Source organism: Mandrillus leucophaeus, unplaced genomic scaffold (assembly GCF_000951045.1).
Source record: "Mandrillus leucophaeus isolate KB7577 unplaced genomic scaffold, Mleu.le_1.0 Scaffold658, whole genome shotgun sequence".
Lineage (NCBI taxonomy): Eukaryota > Metazoa > Chordata > Mammalia > Primates > Cercopithecidae > Mandrillus > Mandrillus leucophaeus.
Genome location: NW_012107119.1, coordinates 803,477 through 821,297, shown reverse-complemented (window position 1 = coordinate 821,297; position 17,821 = coordinate 803,477).

Sequence of the window (17,821 nt, the reverse complement as noted above, 5' to 3'; positions counted from 1 at the left end):
AATAATATAAATAATTTTGTTGACAGCATAAATGCATGCCAGTTGACTAAATGCACTGGAAAACAACACAAAACTATGAGACCCTTTCCTCACTAGCTGATCATTGGTCCAATGATTTTCTACAACTAAAAGGGGATTTTTCTTATAGTTTCAACTGTGGCACATTCATTATCCTCCGATGTTATTGCTCTCGATTAGATCCCACAATCACTCCATATGCATCCTACTAGGAAAAAAGCTTCTGTCATTGTTCATCCCTTTCAATGCCTCTTTTTCCACTGAAAAGATAGGGCCATCCTCAACCAGTTGATCAATGTTCCATTTATCTCACCATTTCTGCATGGTGTCCTTTCATATAAGACTGCAAGGAACTCTGGCATCTTCTCCCTCTACTCAGTTGAAAGTGCCGCCCCAGATTTAGCTATGAACATGATTAGTTGGGTACTTTTATTCACAATAAGCACAATCCAGTTGTGAGTTAAGTTGAAAGAATGTTATGTCAGTGAGACATCTTCAGCAAACTAAATTGCCATTTGATGTAAAACTTAAGATGTATAACAGGGCATTCAACTTATATTAAAATAATACAAAAGCATTACAGGCATTAAAAATGAAAATGGAAATACGCTAACAAAAGGAAGGAAACAATCCACGAAGCTGAAATGACTCAAGTAAATCATTCTGCTTATTGAATTCTAGATAGGATTGTATATTTCCCAAATAAATATCTACCTTTTCCTTATTCTGATGGTAAAAATATTGTGTAAATATCTTTTCTTCCCATTATTCAAGTTACCAATCTGAATGTTAGACACTAATAAAAGCTGATGGTGAAGCAGGAAGAAATAAATATATTCAATATGTATTTACTTTTAGGAATTTAAAAATAGGGCATTTTACAACTCACTTTTAATAAAAATAAAAGCTGTTGGATCCTAATAAAACACTAATAAAAGCTGATGATGAAGCAGGAAGAAATAAATACATTCAATATGTATTTAATTTTAGGAATTTAAAAATAGGACATTTTAGAACTCACTTTTAATAAAAAATAAAAGCTGTTGGATCCTAAATGAGACCCAGCACTCCCAACCTAGTTCATATATTCTTAAAGATTAAAATCATGGAAAAGTTAGTCTACGAAATACGATATTCTCATTTATCTGTGTATGGCTAAACATAGATGAAAGGAATCTGCTCATACCTCTGGCTGCCTTAAATTATTTGTAACATTGTCAATATATTTCCTTCAGGAAAATAAATTATGGAATTGTATTTGCTGTTGGGTACCATACGTACTGGGGATGGGAGATAGGAAGTAGCAAACACTGCATAGTATATTACACTAATTAATTTGCTTTTATTCAAATTCAACTGATTAAGAGGAAATTAAATGAATTTACTCTAATGAATATTAACTCAAAGTAGTTAATTTGAAAACATTCATCTCTAATTTATTTGACTTCCTGCTGTTATAGCTCATCAAGTGATGTAGGTGTGATTTATTTAGCTTCAGACTTTTAACATATTAATCTCAATATTTCAGGGTCAGTGACAATCAAATTGAGTACAAATCCTTCATTGATAATCACATTTGCTATGACAATGGGGTTGTCAGCTCAAAATAGAAGGTTGCTAGTTTACAAAGAGACCCCACACAAGAATTTGATTTTTTTCCATCTATGATATGATTGAGCATTCTTATTATGATGGAATATATTTTTATTTTTAACCTCTTTCACTGAGCTAAATGAACCAGGAGTTAGCTAAACCTTCCCCACACCTGTGTAATAGACAAACATGTTAGGTGAAGGCAAACCCTGTCTTTATTGGGCATATGCCATGATCTACGCGAATATTAACTATGGTTTTTAGAAAGTAGCAGAGAACTTACATACCTGTAAGTTAAGCTATCTAAAAATTAAGCCAGCATCACTTAATTTTTTATGTAGAGATGGCTAAATGCAGGAACCAAAACATTATTTTGCTTTACTTTTCACAGAAATAATTCAGAATAGATAAGCTAAAATATGCATATACCATATTAAGATCTTCCAGTTGAGATGAAGTCTGCGGATTTTAATTCTTCTACTAAAATCTCAAATAAAAACCTGAAGATTTTGCCTAAAATATGCCTTGGAGTGATATGCATATCATTTTCCCTTCACTTTAATTTTTGTTGTCGTAACTGAGCTAACAGTTGCACTTGCATTTAGTTATTACATTAATATCTTGTATGAAACTGATAACTCAGGTATGACATGTGGGGCTGACTTATTATTTGAGGAGTTTTATTTAAGACAAGAGTCATAGCTAAAAAACAATATCAAGATGTAGATCCATTTATATGATTAGGAAAGGAAACTCTTTAATATTTTCTTTTACTTGCCCAACACACTCTTTCTTTGTAGCCAAAACTTAACCTGAAAAAACACAGTTATGTATAAATAAATAAATGTATGCATGTATACATTCGTTATGTAAAACACACACACACACACACACACACACACACACAGAGTGAGGGGCTGAGGGAAAGTCAGGGACAGTGTCTTCAAGGATGAGAAGCCTTTTTTTCTCCATGTTTGCAAACAATAGAAACATTTTCTAGTCGTTTAGAGATTATAAAAATTAATGCTACTAGTACTATTAATAATTGTTAATAACAATACTAAAGCTTTGATCCATTCATTCAAAAAGTGATTGTGCTCCTCTAGATGCCTGGCGTACCATGGTGAATAAGACAGATAAAGGTCCTACTCCACTGGAGCTTATGTTTGGTTGATGAATGAGTTTTTGATATATGCCACTGGTAGACTGATTCCTAATCCTGTGTTCTTCCAGCACCACCTAGTTGATTTACAAGTTTCTCTTGCCTTAACACACAGTGGTTCTTTCCCACTTGAACAATCCTGTAGTTTCTCTGAAATTAAAGAAGAGTCGAAGAGGAGGGACAAGATAGCGGACTAGATGCACAAAAAAGTGCTGCTCCCACCAGAAAGACCAAAATTTTGAGTAAAGCAACATAATTTGAATAGATTTTCATAAAGAAAATGCTAGGAGTAGATGGAGATTCAATGCAGACACTGAAGCTGAAGAGGTAGGAAGCTGTGAACCATCCGTGGGGTACTCAAATGCTAGGGCTAGTTCCTGGGCCTGAAAGGCTCCTGGGGAAGGAGTGGGTGAAGGAACTGTATGACTTTCACCATGGTCCTTTGGGATTCTAGCCACAGGGCACCCCAAGCACCCCATACACATTTGAGTTGGGAGGCAAATCTGCCTGGAGAGTAGGCAGAGACAGGGCTTCAGCAGGCATGGAGCCAGGGGCCTTGATGCACCTGGCAGCCATAGGCATCCATGGCCCCTGGGCTTTCCATCTCTCTCTAAGAATCTCTAGTCCCAGCTAGATGCCAGGCCAGGAGAAAGTGGGGCCAGCTTCCCTGTGGGACTAGGGCATATCTGTTCTGCAGTCCCTCCTGCTCGCCAGCCTATCCCAGGACCCTTGCCTGGCTACCCAACAGGAGTGTGTTCATGGAGCATCTGTTGTTGCCCAGGCTGGTGTTCTGCTCCACCTGAATATGTTTCTGGTGGCCTGGGAGCAGGATGGCCCAGCACACCAGCACTCCTGGGAGCACTATGGCCCAGCACACCTGATGCCCAACCCAGGGTATACAGGATGGAGCCGCCAGCAGGTCCCTGTGCCCCAAGGCTGTAGCATGCAACTTGAGACTGCCCAGCTGAGATGTGTGGCTGACACTTGAGCGGGGGAGGAGCCCATGGTCTCAGAGACTGAGGCGGTGAGGCATGGGGGCCTGTGGGCTGGCAGGAGAGTGAGGCATGACTCCTTCACCAGGCCAGTTGGGAAAGGATGTGGCCTATTTCTTTGCTGTAGCCTCTGCCCAGGGAAGCCCTGCAGCCCAGAACACCTAACAAAAGAAATGTTGATGTAGTGCTAGTGATTGAAGGGTGCTCCCCCAAGGCCCAGGAGTGGACATGGAAATGCGGGTCACTTCTCTACCCCCGGCACTGAAGAGCACAGCTATAAATGTGAGGAAATACAAAGGAGCAGCCCAGCTGCCAAGTTTGAGCCTATTTACCGGCCATTACTCTTAATTACCATCTACTGGATCACAGCCCAAGCTACAACACCAAAAATACTTTGCCGATATACTCCCCTGTGAAACAATGGGCAAGAATTCAGCCACAAATAAAGACCCTGTGCAGAGGGTTGGCCACCTGAAAATATCCAGAAATGAATACAATTGACTATATTCAATCTCGCCACAGTTAAAGAAACACTAACCCTCCCAGGTGAGAAAGAATTAGCACCAGAACTCTGACGATTCAAAAAGCAAGAGTGAGATGGTATCTCATTGTGGTTTTGATTTGCATTTCTCTGATGGCCAGTGATGATGAGCATTTTTTCATGTGTCTGTTGGCTGTATGAATGTCTTCTTTTGAGAACTGTCTGTTCATACCCTTTGCCCACTTTTTGATGGGGTTGTTTGTTTTTTTCTTGTAAATTTGTTTGAGTTCTTTGTAGGTTCTGGATATTAGCCCTTTGTCAGATGAGTAGATTGCAAAAATTTTCTCCCATTCTGTAGGTTGCTTGTTCACTCTGATGGTAGTTTCTTTTGCTGTGCAGAAGCTCTTTAGTTTAATTAGATCCCATTTGTCAATTTTTGGCTTTTGTTGCCATTGCTTTTGGTGTTTTAGACATGAAGTCCTTGCCCATGCCTATGTCCTGAATGGTATTACCTAGGTTTTCTTCTAGGGTTTTTATGGTATTAGGTCTAACATTTAAGTCTCTAATCCATCCTGAATTAATTTTCAAATAAGGAGTAAGGAATGGCAATCATTAAAAAGTCAGGAAACAACAGGTGCTGGAGAGGATGTGGAGAAATAGGAACACTTTTACACTGTTGGTGGGATTGTAAACTAGTTCAACCATTACGGAAAACATTATGCAATTCCTCAAGGATCTAGAACTAGAAGTACCATATGACCCAGCCATCCCGTTACTGGGTATATACCCAAAGGATTATAAATCATGCTGCTATAAAGACACATGCACACGTATGTTTATTGCGGCACTATTCACAATAGCAAAGACTTGGAATCAACCCAAATGTCCATCAGTGACAGACTGGATTAAGAAAATGTGGCACATATACACCATGGAATATTATGCAGCCATAAAAAAGGATGAGTTTGTGTCCTTTGTAGGAACATGGATGCAGCTGGAAACCATCATTCTCAGCAAACTATCGCAAGAACAGAAAACCAAACACCGCGTGTTCTCACTCATAGGTGGGAACTGAACAATGAGATCACTTGGACTCGGGAAGGGGAACATCACACACCGGGGCCTATCATGGGGAGGGGGGTGGAGGGAAGGATTGCATTGGGAGTTATACCTGATGTAAATGATGAGTTGATGGGTGCAGCACGCCAACATGGCACAGGTATACATATGTAACAAACCTGCACGTTATCCACATGTACTCCAGAACTTAAAGTATAATAATAATAAAAAAAAAAGCAAGACTGTCCCCTCACTTCCAAATGATTCCACTAGCCCTCTGGCAATGGTTCTTAATCATTCTGAAAGAGTAAAATGACTGAAACAACAGACACAGAGTTTAGAATCTGGATGGCAAGGAAGATATTGACATTCAGAAGAAAGTTGAAAACCAATCCAAAAAATCTAGTAAAATAATCCAAGAGTTGCAAGATGAAATAGCCGTTTTAAGAAAGACCCACACTAAACTTTTGGAGATGAAAATTTCACAAGAATTTCGTAATACAATCAAAATATTATCAGCAGAATAGATCAACCTGTAGAAAGAATCTCAGAGCCCAAAGACTGGTTCTTTGAATCAACTCAGACGAAAATAAAGAAAAAAAAAATTTTAAATGAACAAAACTTCTGAGAAATATGGAGTTATATAAAAAGACTAAATCTATGGCTCATTGGCATTCCTGAGAGAGGACAGAGAATAAGCAACTTGGAAAATATATTTGAGGATATAGTGCACAAAAATTTCCCTAATCTTGTTAGAGAGGTTGCAAATTCAAGAAATACAGAAAACCCAGGCTAGATACTATACAAGATGACCATTCCCAAGGCACACAGTCATCAGATTCCCTAAGCTCAATTTCAAATAAAAAAATCTTAAAGGCAGTAGAGAGAAGGGTCAGATCACATATAGAGGGAACCCGATCAGGCTAGCTGTGGACTCTTCATCAAAAACTTTACAAGCCAAAAGAGATTGGGGGTCCATTTTCAGCATCCTTAAAGAAAAGAAATTTCAACCAAGAATTTACATCCCACCAAACTAAGCTTCATAAGGGAAGCAGAACTAAATCCTTTTCAGACAAGCAAATCCTGAGGGAATTCATTTCAACTAGACTAGCCTTACAAGAAGTCCTTAAGAGAATGCTAAATGTGGAATCAATAGAACAACACCTGCTACCACACAAACACACTTAAGTACATAGCCCGCAGACAGTATAATGCAACAACTCTACAATCAACCAGCTAACAACATGATGACAGGATCAAAACTTTACATATAAATACTAATCCTGAAAGTAAATGGCCAAAACGCCCCACTTAAAAGGCACAGAGTGGCAAACTGGATAAAAAAGGTAACACCCAACCATTTTCTGTCTTCAAAAGATTCACCTTATGACACCCACACACTTAAAGTAAAGGGATGGAGAAAGATGTATCATGCCAATGGAAAACAAAAAGAGCAAGGGTCACTATTCTTATATCAGATGAAACAGACTATAAACCCATAACAATTAAGAAGGACAAAGAAGGGCATCGCATAATGATAAAGGGTATAATCCAACAAGATTTAACTATCTTAAATATATCTGCATCCAACATTGGAGCACCAAGATTAATAAAACAAATCCTTCTTGACCTATGAAAAGACATAGACAGTCATACAATAATAGTGGGAGACTTCAACACCCTACTGATATCATTAGATAGATCATTGTGGCAGCAACCTAACAAAGACATTCTAGACTTAAACTTGGCACTTTACCATTTGGACTTAATAAGAAATCTACAGAACACTACACTTAACAACCATAGAATATACATTCTTCTCATCTGCATATGGAACATATTCCACGACTGATCAAATGCTTGGTCATAAAGAAAGTCTCAACACATTTTTTAAAAAATAAAAATCATACCAAGCATACTCTCAGGCTACAGTACAACAAATATAGAAATCAAAATCAAGAAGATACCTCAAAACTACACAATTACATGGAAAGTAAACAACTTGTTCCTGAATAACTCCTGGGTGAACATCAAAATTAAGACATAAATCAAAAAATTATTTGAAGCTAATGAAAATAGAGACGCAACTTACCAAAATCTCTGGGATGCAATGAAAGCAGCGTTAAGAGGACAATTTATAGCACCAAACACCTTCACCAGCAAGGTAGAAAGATCTCAAATTAGCAACCTTACCTTGCACCTAAAAGAACCAGAATAACAACAAAAGAACATCCAATCCCAAAGCTATTAGAAAAGAAATAACTAAAATTATAGAAGAACTGAGCAAGATTGAGATGCAAAAGTCCATACAAAAGATCAATGAAACCAAGAGTTGGTCCTGTGAAAGAAAAAAACAAGATTGATAGACCACTAGCTAGATTAAGAGAGAGAGAGAGAAAAAAAAGAGTAGGGGGGAGAACATCCAAACAAAATTAGAAATGACAAAGATGACATTACAACTAACCCTATAGAAATAAAACAGATCCTCAGAGACTACTATGGGCCAATCTATGCACACTTTAGAAAATCTAAATGAAAGGGATAAATTCCTCGAAACACATAATCGTCCAAAGTTGAATGAGGAAGAAATGGAAACCCAAATAGACCAACATCAAATTCTGAAATTGAATCTGTAGTAAAAAATATACCAACACATACACAAAAAGCCCTGGACCCTGAAATCACAGCTGAATTCTACCAGGCATACAAGAAAGAACTAGTACCAATCCTAGTGAAACTATTCAAAAATATCAAGGAGGAGGGATTCCTCCCTAACTCATTCTATGAGCTGGAATCAGCCCAATACCAAAACCTGGCAGACACAATAAAAAAAGAAAATTTCAGGCCATATCTCTGATGAATATCAATGCACAAATCCTCAAAAAACACTGGTTCAACATAAACAAATCAATAAATGTGATTTACCACATAAACAGAATTTTTAAAACCATATGATCATCTAAATAAACAGAGAAAACTTCCAAAAAAATACAACATCCCTTCATGATAAAAACTCTCCACAAACTAGGCACTGAAGGAACACCTCAAAATAATAAAAGCCGCTTATGACAAACTCATGGTCAACATTGTACTGAATGGACAAAAGCTGGAGCCATTCCCCCTGAGAACTGGAACAAGACAGAGATGACCATTCTCACCATTCCCTTTCAACATAGTACTATAAGTCCTAAACAGACTAATCAGGCAAAAGAAAGAAATAAAAGGTATCCAGATAGGAAAAGATGAAGTCAAACTATCTCTCTTTGTGGACTGTGTGATTCTATACCTATAAACCTTAAATACTCTGACAAAAGCCTCCTAGAACTAATAAATGACTTTAATAAAGTTTCAGGATACATCATCAATGTACTAAAATCAGTAGCAGCTGGGCATAGTGGCTCACATCTGTAACCCTGGCACTTTGGGAGGCTGAGGAGGGCAAATCACTTGAGCTCAGAAGTTTGAGACTAGCCTGGGCAACATGGCAAAACCTCGTTTTTGCTAAAAAAAAAATACAAAAATGTAGCCAGATGTGGTGGTGTGCACCTGTAGTTCCAGATACTCAGGAGGCTAAGGCCCAATAATCACTTGAACCCAGGAAGTGGAGATTGTAGTGAGCTGAGATTGCACCACTGCACTGCAGCCTGGGTGACAGAGCAAGACTCTGTTTCAAAAAAAATAAAAAATAAAAATAAAAAAACATCACTAGCATTTCTATCCAGCAATAACATCCAGGCTGAGCGTCAAATCAAGAATGCAATCCCATTTACATAGCCACAAATAAAATGAAATGCCTAGTAATATAGCTAACCAAGAAGGTGAAAGATCTCTACCAAGAGAACTACAAAACACTGCTAAATGAAATCACATATGACATGAATAAATGAAAAAATAAACCATGCTGATGGATTGCAAGCACCATTATCATTCAAATGGCCATACTGACCAAAGCGATCTACAGATTCAGTGCATTTCGTATCAAACTACCAATGTTGTTTTTCACAGAATTAGAAAAAATTTATTCTAAAATTTATATAGAACCAAAAAAGAGCCCAAACAGCCAAAGCAATCCTAAGTAAAAGTAACAAAGCCAAAGGCATCACACTACCCAACTTCAAACTGTACTGTAAAGCTACAGTAACCAAAAAAGCATGGTTCTGGTACAAAAACAGACACATAGACCAATGGAACAGCATAGAACACTCAGAAATAAAGCTGCACACCTACAATAACATGATCTTCAACAAAGTCACAAAAACAATCAATGGAGAAAGGACACACTATTCAGTAACTGACTAACCATATGTAGAAGACTGAAACTGGACCCCTTCCTTTCACTTAAAAAAAATTAACTCAAAATAGATTAAAGATTTAAATGTAAGATCTCAATCTATAAAAATCCTAAAAGAAAACCTAGGAATTACTCTTCTTGACATTGGCCTTGGCCTAAGCAAATAATTTTTGGCTAAGTCCTCAAAAGCAATGACAACAGAAACAAAAATTGACAAGTAGGACCTAATTAAATGAAAGACCTTCTGCATACCAAAAGAAACTATCAACAGAGTAAACAGACACTTTACTGAATGGGAGAAAATAGTCACAAAGTATGCATCTGACAAAGGAGTAATATCCAGAATCTGTAAGGAACTCAAACAAATCAACAAGCAGAAAACAAATAAACCCTTTTAAAAAAACGGGCAAAGAATGTGAAAAGCAGCTTCTCAAAAGAAGACATATAAGTGGCCAATAACCATGAAAAATTGCTCATTATCACTAATCATCAGATAAATGCAAATCAAAACCACAATGAGATGTTATCTCACACCAGTCAGAATGGCTATTACTAAAAAGTCAAAAAATAACAGATGCTCACGAGGCTGTGGAGAGAAGGGAACACTTACACATTGTTGGTGCAAATGTAACTTACTTCAACTATTGTCGAAAGGAGTTTGGAGATCTCTCAAAGAACTTAAAATAGAACTATTGGCCAGGTGTGGTGGCTCATGCCTGTAATTCCAGCACTTTGGGAGGCCGAGGCAGGTGGATCATCTGAGGTCAGGAGTTCAAGACCAACCTGGCCAACATGGTGAAACCCCATCTCTACTAAAAATACAAAAAATTAGTTGGGCATGGTGTCAGACGCCTGTAATCCCAACTACTTGGGAGGCTGAAGCAGGAGAATTGCTGGAACCTGGGAGGTGGAGGTTGCAGTTAGCCGAGATCGTACCGCTGCACTCCAGCCTGGGCAATAAGAGCAAAACTCTGTCTTAAAAAAAAAAAAGATAGAACTACCATTTGACCCAAGAGTTCCATTACTGGGTATATACCTAAAGGAAAAGAAATAACTCTACTGAAAAAAGAAAAAAAAAAAAAAAACACTCACATGCAATTGCATGTTCATCGCTGTTCACAATACAAAGACATGGAATCAATCTAGGTGTCCATTAATGATGAATTGGATAAAGAATATATGGTACATATGCACCACAGAATACGACATAGCCAGAAAGAACAAAATCATTTCCTTTGCAGCAATATGAATGCAGCTGGTGTCCATAATCCTGAGTGAATTAACACAGGAAGAGAAAAAATAAATAGCACATATTCCCACTTATAAATATTGAGCACAGGTGGACAAACACATGGGAACAATGGACAATGTGAACTACTAAGGCGGGGAAAGAGTAGGGGCTGTGGATTTAAAAACTACCTATTGTGTACTATGGTTATTACCTGGGTGATGGGATCCATGCCTCAAACCTCAGCGTCATGTAATATACCCATGGAGCAAACCTGCACATGTACCCCCTGTATCTAAACTAAAAGTTGAAATTGTAAAAAAGACAATTCAACCCTATGTATAAATAAACAGATAAATAAACCAAGTACCACCTCAGTCTTATCTATTTCCCAAACTAAGCATCTTCACAACTTCTAATTTCTCCCTCAACAAAAATTTTAATTAAAATTATCTGTCTATTCATCCATCATCATCATCATCATCATCATCATCATCATCACCACCATTATCTAATTAGAGGTTGGGCAATTTTTCTTGAAGTTGATCAGGTACGTTTTCTTCCCCCCTCCATCCCATGTCAATATTGACAAGGGGCGACACCTGGTAGCGATGCGAAGCAGTTAATGGTAAGATTACCACATTGGGCAAGGGCTCCTTTACTCAGTTTCTAATGAAAGCCTTTCTGAAAATATTTGTAATGACCATCGCTATTGGCCAAACTTAAAAGCAGAGAAGACTAATTTACTAATACAATGTAATAATTGTGGCTAAAGATCTTACAATTTTTTAAAAGTACTTTTTTCCTCTAATGAAGGCTTTTGATTAATAATGCTAAGGAATAAATGTGTTCATGTTTCACAGGTGTATTTGTATTACACAAGTTATACTTTTCTTTTTCAATGAGCATTTGAACTTAGGGACTTGTTTAATATATGCAGGGCCTTCTTCACAAAGAGAGAGCATCTCTACTACACACACAGCCCTGTAGGACATAAATATTATTGCAAGCATTTTGGAACAACCTATTCAATAATATATATACCTCTCCAGAATTTAATTTGGAATATTTCATTAAAAGTCTCATTAATACAAGTCACCTGGGACTTAGTTTTCCTGTTAAATACCTCTTTGTCATGATTTACCCTGGAAAGAATACAAATAAAGTTCTTGAGAATGTTTTGTAATACAGGATACTCACTTCACACACTAAGTATATAAAGGAAATAAGCCTTTACATTCTAAACTCTAGGTGCCATTTTCTCTAGTAAATACTTGCTCCATTTCCTTTATTTTCATATTGGCTTATTTTTCCTTATAGTATCATGTGACATATTAAATATGTGTGCCAATTCTCTGACACTCTTTCCGTTAAGAGTTGGGTACTTGACTTTACCTTTAAATATAAGTAGACTTTGTGATTGCTTTGAATCTGTGCCAATTTCTGTGCCCAGGCCAGTCTTTTGGGACCTTCTCTGAGAGAGCTGATCCTCCAGGGAAAACTACCAACTATCCTGAGACAGTCATGTTAGAGAACCCTTATGTAGGTACTCCAAACAGCAATTAATACCAAGCATAGCTGCCTGCACCAAAGTGCCAGACATGCGATTGAAGCTCTCTTGGATCCTCTAAGACCAGCCCATTCTCCTGTGAATCCACTACCAATCCACCCTGTTACCTCAGCTACTGCCAACTGGAGTAGAGAAATTGTCCTGTCAAACTTTGTACAAATTTCTGGCCTATAAAATTGTGAAATGTAATACAATGGTTGTTGTTTTAAGCCTATGAGTTTTGGGATAGTTTGCTATGCACCGATACATAACAGAAACATAAAGCAGTACCTGCTATTGCAACAAAAATCTAAAATATATAGCATTGATTTTGGGACCAGGAGGTAGGCAGAAGCCAGAAGCACTTTGTGGAGCCTTCTGTTGAGGGCATGAAAGACTGCAAGGAAATTAGAGGCCAGAGGAAAGGTAATCTCAATGATTAGTGTTTGGCAGCAAGGCAGGAGTGATAAGGTTGAAAAATATACCTAATGAACTGGTGGATTTGGCTAAGATTTTTAGCAGAACATTAAAAAAGTAGCAACTGGTTTCTTTTATCTGCATATAAGAATGTTTGGGTAGAAAAAGATAAGCTTAAAAAACTGCTATAAAGAAAAATTTAGAGAAAATATGAAGGAGGCAAGACTTACTGAATCTAATAATGAAATCATTATCTTATTCCTAGTTTCTCCAGAAAACAAAAGATTACAAAATACAAAATTGCCTCTGGGCAAATAGCATACCCAAAACACTGCTGGTTAAGAGTAAACATCTACAGAGTGTTACTGTAGGACACTTTATTGAGACCTCAGAAAGTTTTAAGGGTTGTGAGAATCTCAAGGACATGACTCTCAGACTCTCTCTCACAATTAAAAGAGGCACTAAGAATCTTAAGCATTTACCTTTATTAGACACTAACAGCTAAATAAAAAGGCTTTCAAGAAGCTTAAGGGCATTGTTCTACAGCACCCTGACTCTCAATCAAGTGTACAGTAGAGCCTCTCTCTGAAAGAAACATGGGTGTAGCTTTTGTCTGATAGGGTAGATTCATAATATGATATACTGGAGATCCACAAAATTTTAAAAGAAAATATCGGTTTGGACTGAAACAGATGGTGACAGCACAAAATGAAATGAGACCTATAATTCTCAACCTTCTACATCACAGGAAGCAGACTGAGAGGGCTATTCAGTTTTAAGCACAGGCCATTTCTTATTTCAAAGAATGAATGACTCAGGAGCAGCAATGTATAGATATTATACCATATAGCGTTTTTTCTCTGGAAGAAATCAAAATTAAAAAATTAAAATGTAATATGTTTCATCATTAATCATCAGAGAAATAGAAATCAAAACCACAATGAAATATCACCTCATAATTCATTAGGATGAGCATTATAAAAATAGTAATTTAAAAAACAGAAAATAACAAGTATTGGCAAAGATGTGGAGAAAATGGAACTCTTGTGCACTGTTGGTGGAAGTGTAAAATGGAAGCCATTATAGGAAACAGTTTGTAGCTTCCTTGAAAGATTAAAAACAGAACTGCTGTATAATTCAATGATCCCACTTCTGTGTACTTATCTCAAATAATTGAAAGTAGAATCTTGAAGCAATATGTTTATTGCAGTGCTATTCACAATAGCCAAGAGGTAGGAACAACCTAAATGTCCATCAACATAAGAATTAAGAAAATGCAATATATACATAAAATGGAATATCACTCAACCTGAAAGGAAATTCTGTTAGATACTACAATATAAATCAACCTTGAGGACATTATGCTAAGTTAAACAAGCCTGTCACAGAGGACAACATTGCATTATTTCCACTAGTAGGAGGTATCAAAAATAGTCAGACTCAGAGAAGCAGAGGTAGAGAGATAGTTGCCAGAAGCTGGGGGTTGGAGGTTGGGGAAGGAATGGCAAGTTGCTATTCAATGAGTATAAGTTTTAGTCATGCAAGATGAGAAAGCTTTAGAGCTTATACTATTCAATGAGTATAAGTTTTAGTCATGCAAGATGAGAAAGTTTTTATACAGCTTTATCTGCTGTATAGCAATGTATGCTATATTTTAAAATTTAAGAGGGTAGATCTCATGTTATGTGTCTGGTATCACAATAAAATAAATGATAAAAATCTAATATGTTTTAAAATCACCAAGTATTACAACCTTAAAATATGTTAAAATAATCAAGGGCAGCTAATCTAATGGAAGGCATGTTTTTATCATAAATTAGTTCAAATACTTTTTTAAATAACTAGGTGAGTTAAGAGTTAAATGAGCAATCAAACAATTCAAAGTTTATGGTCTGTTTATAGACCCATATATAAAGTGGGGCTTTTAAGAGCAGTTTTCTGTGTATCAGTAGCTGTGCTCCCCTTCAGGGGCTAGGATAGAATTTAATCATACCACACCATTACAACGTGTGAGAGAATTTATGTAAGCCTGTGCTGACAGATGGAAAGGTTGATAATAGAAATAATACATTCCCTTTCCCTACCACGCTCCTCAACAAACCCCGTTTTTCATATTTATAAGAACGGCCATGTTTTTGTTATTATCAATACTTATTAAATCTCATTGCCACTTTTTTACTAGCTTCCCTCTACCGCCCCCCCACCCCCCAACCCCAGCCATACACACGCACACACACACTGAGGGAGGTAAGAGTTGAGGGAGGTGAGGAATAGAAGGTTTACCTCAGTTCATGCTTGGAATTCTAATCTCAGAATCAGTATAGTATATGGAAATCTATAATTTTCCCTCATTTCTTATAACGTACCAGGCAAAGTCAAAAGAAAGATCATTTTTGGCACGGGAGATTCATGAGGAAAGACCTACTATGTGTCTTTGAAAGTGCATAATATATTGAAGACACACGAGGTATATTGGCTACCTTAATGAGACACAGGAATAATTCTACTTCTCCAAAGAAAGTTCCCTCTACATTGTATCCTTTACGGAGAGTCCAATACTCTTAAGCTAATTAATGAGTTTTCATAGTGTCTGCTTCTGAGTGTCTGTCAAGAGGAGAAGCTTGCAATATGCTTTGCAAGCAAGGTTCAAAGAACCGCATAAAGTGGCAAGAATATTTTGCTCTTGATTATTCAACTTTATGATCTTTTGCATTCCTTGGAGGCAATTATTTGAATTATCTCTCTAGAGGCGAAACTGATGATTCTGCATTTCCATATCATCTCTCTTCTTGCTGGCTCCCAGAACAATGCTGTTTGGTCTGCATGTGGCCATATGAGAAGGCCATGGAGATGGAAGAGTCAGGATGGCTGTCTTTGATTTCTCTTAGGTAATTCTATAGGGCTACATGGAAGCCTGACTGTTCCTGCTTTGTAAAAATGCACAAGTCTGAAACAACACAAACCACTGGCTATTCTCATTCAAATACAATTCTTTAATTGTTTTCTGGTAATAAAGCAAAGTAGCATACTATTTTCAAATTAGAGCACTCTGTTGGCATACTTGTAAAATCACACAATATAAATAATCAAGAATTCTGTTCTATCTGTGGCTTATGGTTTCTTTACATCTTCGCTTTTAATGCAATGACAGTGGATTACTGACACTAACACTTAGAGGACACTGTCCAGCTGAGCTCGGTCAGTGCTTCCAGAAACGGATCCTCCATTAGCAGAGAATATAACACAGTGTTTAGGAGCCCAGACTTGATTCAGATGGACTGATTTAAATTATGCTCTAACTAGGTCCTGATCTTGGGCAAATGTCTTAACCTTGCCCTTGTTTCTTCATCTGTAAAATGAGGATAATAGTAGCATCTACATTCTAGGAGTATTTTAAGGATTAAATGTATGTTTCATATAAATTATTTTGAATAGAACCCAAATACTAAGTGCTCAATACATTTTAGCCTGTGATATTTATTTTATTTGTCCCTACCCTTTACAAAAAGGCATTGGATTATTGAATTGAAAGTGACATGAAGAGCTAAGTAAAAGGTATGACTTCTCTCCAACTTAGCCAGGTCAGTTTTCTCCATGAAGATCCTGTAGAGGATCCTCCATGAAGAATTGTTACCTGTTGTGTTTCGCATGCAGGATCTGAATACATAGATTATTCTGAATCATTATATATAAAGTTGCATATGTATAAATTTTTTGGCCTCTTTCCTAGAAAAATCGGGTACTCTCCTGGGGTGATCTTGTGATTTCCAGATGGATTCAGAGAACTCAATGCAGCTGCTATCTCCTATTGACCAGCCAGCACTGGCTCCACTGTGCTAAACAGGAAGGAGCCCTGGGAGGGAAGTGGAGAGTTGAATGTCACATGAGTTAGCAAAGGCTTTCTTGAACTTACATCATGTTTAATTGTATCAAATGCTGTTCATTGTGTGGTTAGGCTCGTGGTGCTTCTTGGATGAAGGAACAAGGAGAAAAATTACTGGCATCTGAAACAAAACCAGAAATCTCTGTTTATTTGGGACCTCAAATTAGACTTGAGTCATAGGATTGTCAAGTTGCTCATGCTGGAGTCAGCTGGGCTGGTTGGTTTCTTATAATGCAATAGACAATTCTTATTTAATCCTACTGTCTCACAAAAAAATTGAGAAAAGACATGTTCAGAAAGCAAGACTTGATGAGTTAAAACACCATTTTAGTTTCAAGTCTTAAAATTATACTAGGAGTTTTTCTTTATGTTTTAAGGCTCTGTTGAATTTTGAGAACATTCTACAGTATAAACGCTCAGATGTATCCTCAAGACACACTTCTGGATGCCAGGACTATCCTTTAAACATATGTGCTCTAAGAATTCTCTCTATAAATTCGTCACTTTAGAAAATAATCAGGAAAATACGAAAAAAAAAAGGCTCATCACTGAGATTTTTCATTCTTGTTAGAGGGGACTGTTAAGCTTCAGGAAGCCTGTGATACACAAAATATAGGTCTTAACTCATGATATATGGAGTGCTATATCCATTAAAATGGGGAATAATGCAAAGACATCCAGGTACATGGGCTTGCTTTCAGAATATTTTCATTTTTTATTTCATTTCTGCCACTTAATACCTGTGAGACCCTGGATTAGTCACTTGAGTCCTCTAAATACCAATTTTACTCTGAGACATGTAAAGATAGCATTATCTCACACGCTACAGGTGCTATGTGAGTACATAATATGAAAAGGATACTATAAGTTGGAATGAAGAAGATATAACTCCTGGGTCTGTGATCTCACAGTTTAATATCATCAAAATTTAAATAAGAGAAGATAAGTGAAACTTCTTTGATACTTTTTTTGGCTCTCAGTATTAAGTGGTTTCAATTTTACAAGTTGTTTTCACATCTGCAGTTTTCTTTAGCAGGATGGCATTCAATGAAAGGTTGATTATGCACTGGGTAGGCAGGGTTTTATAAAAACCTTTCTTATAATTTTCAGTTTCAGTTGAATTAAATTTAGTTTTGTTTTGAAATGAG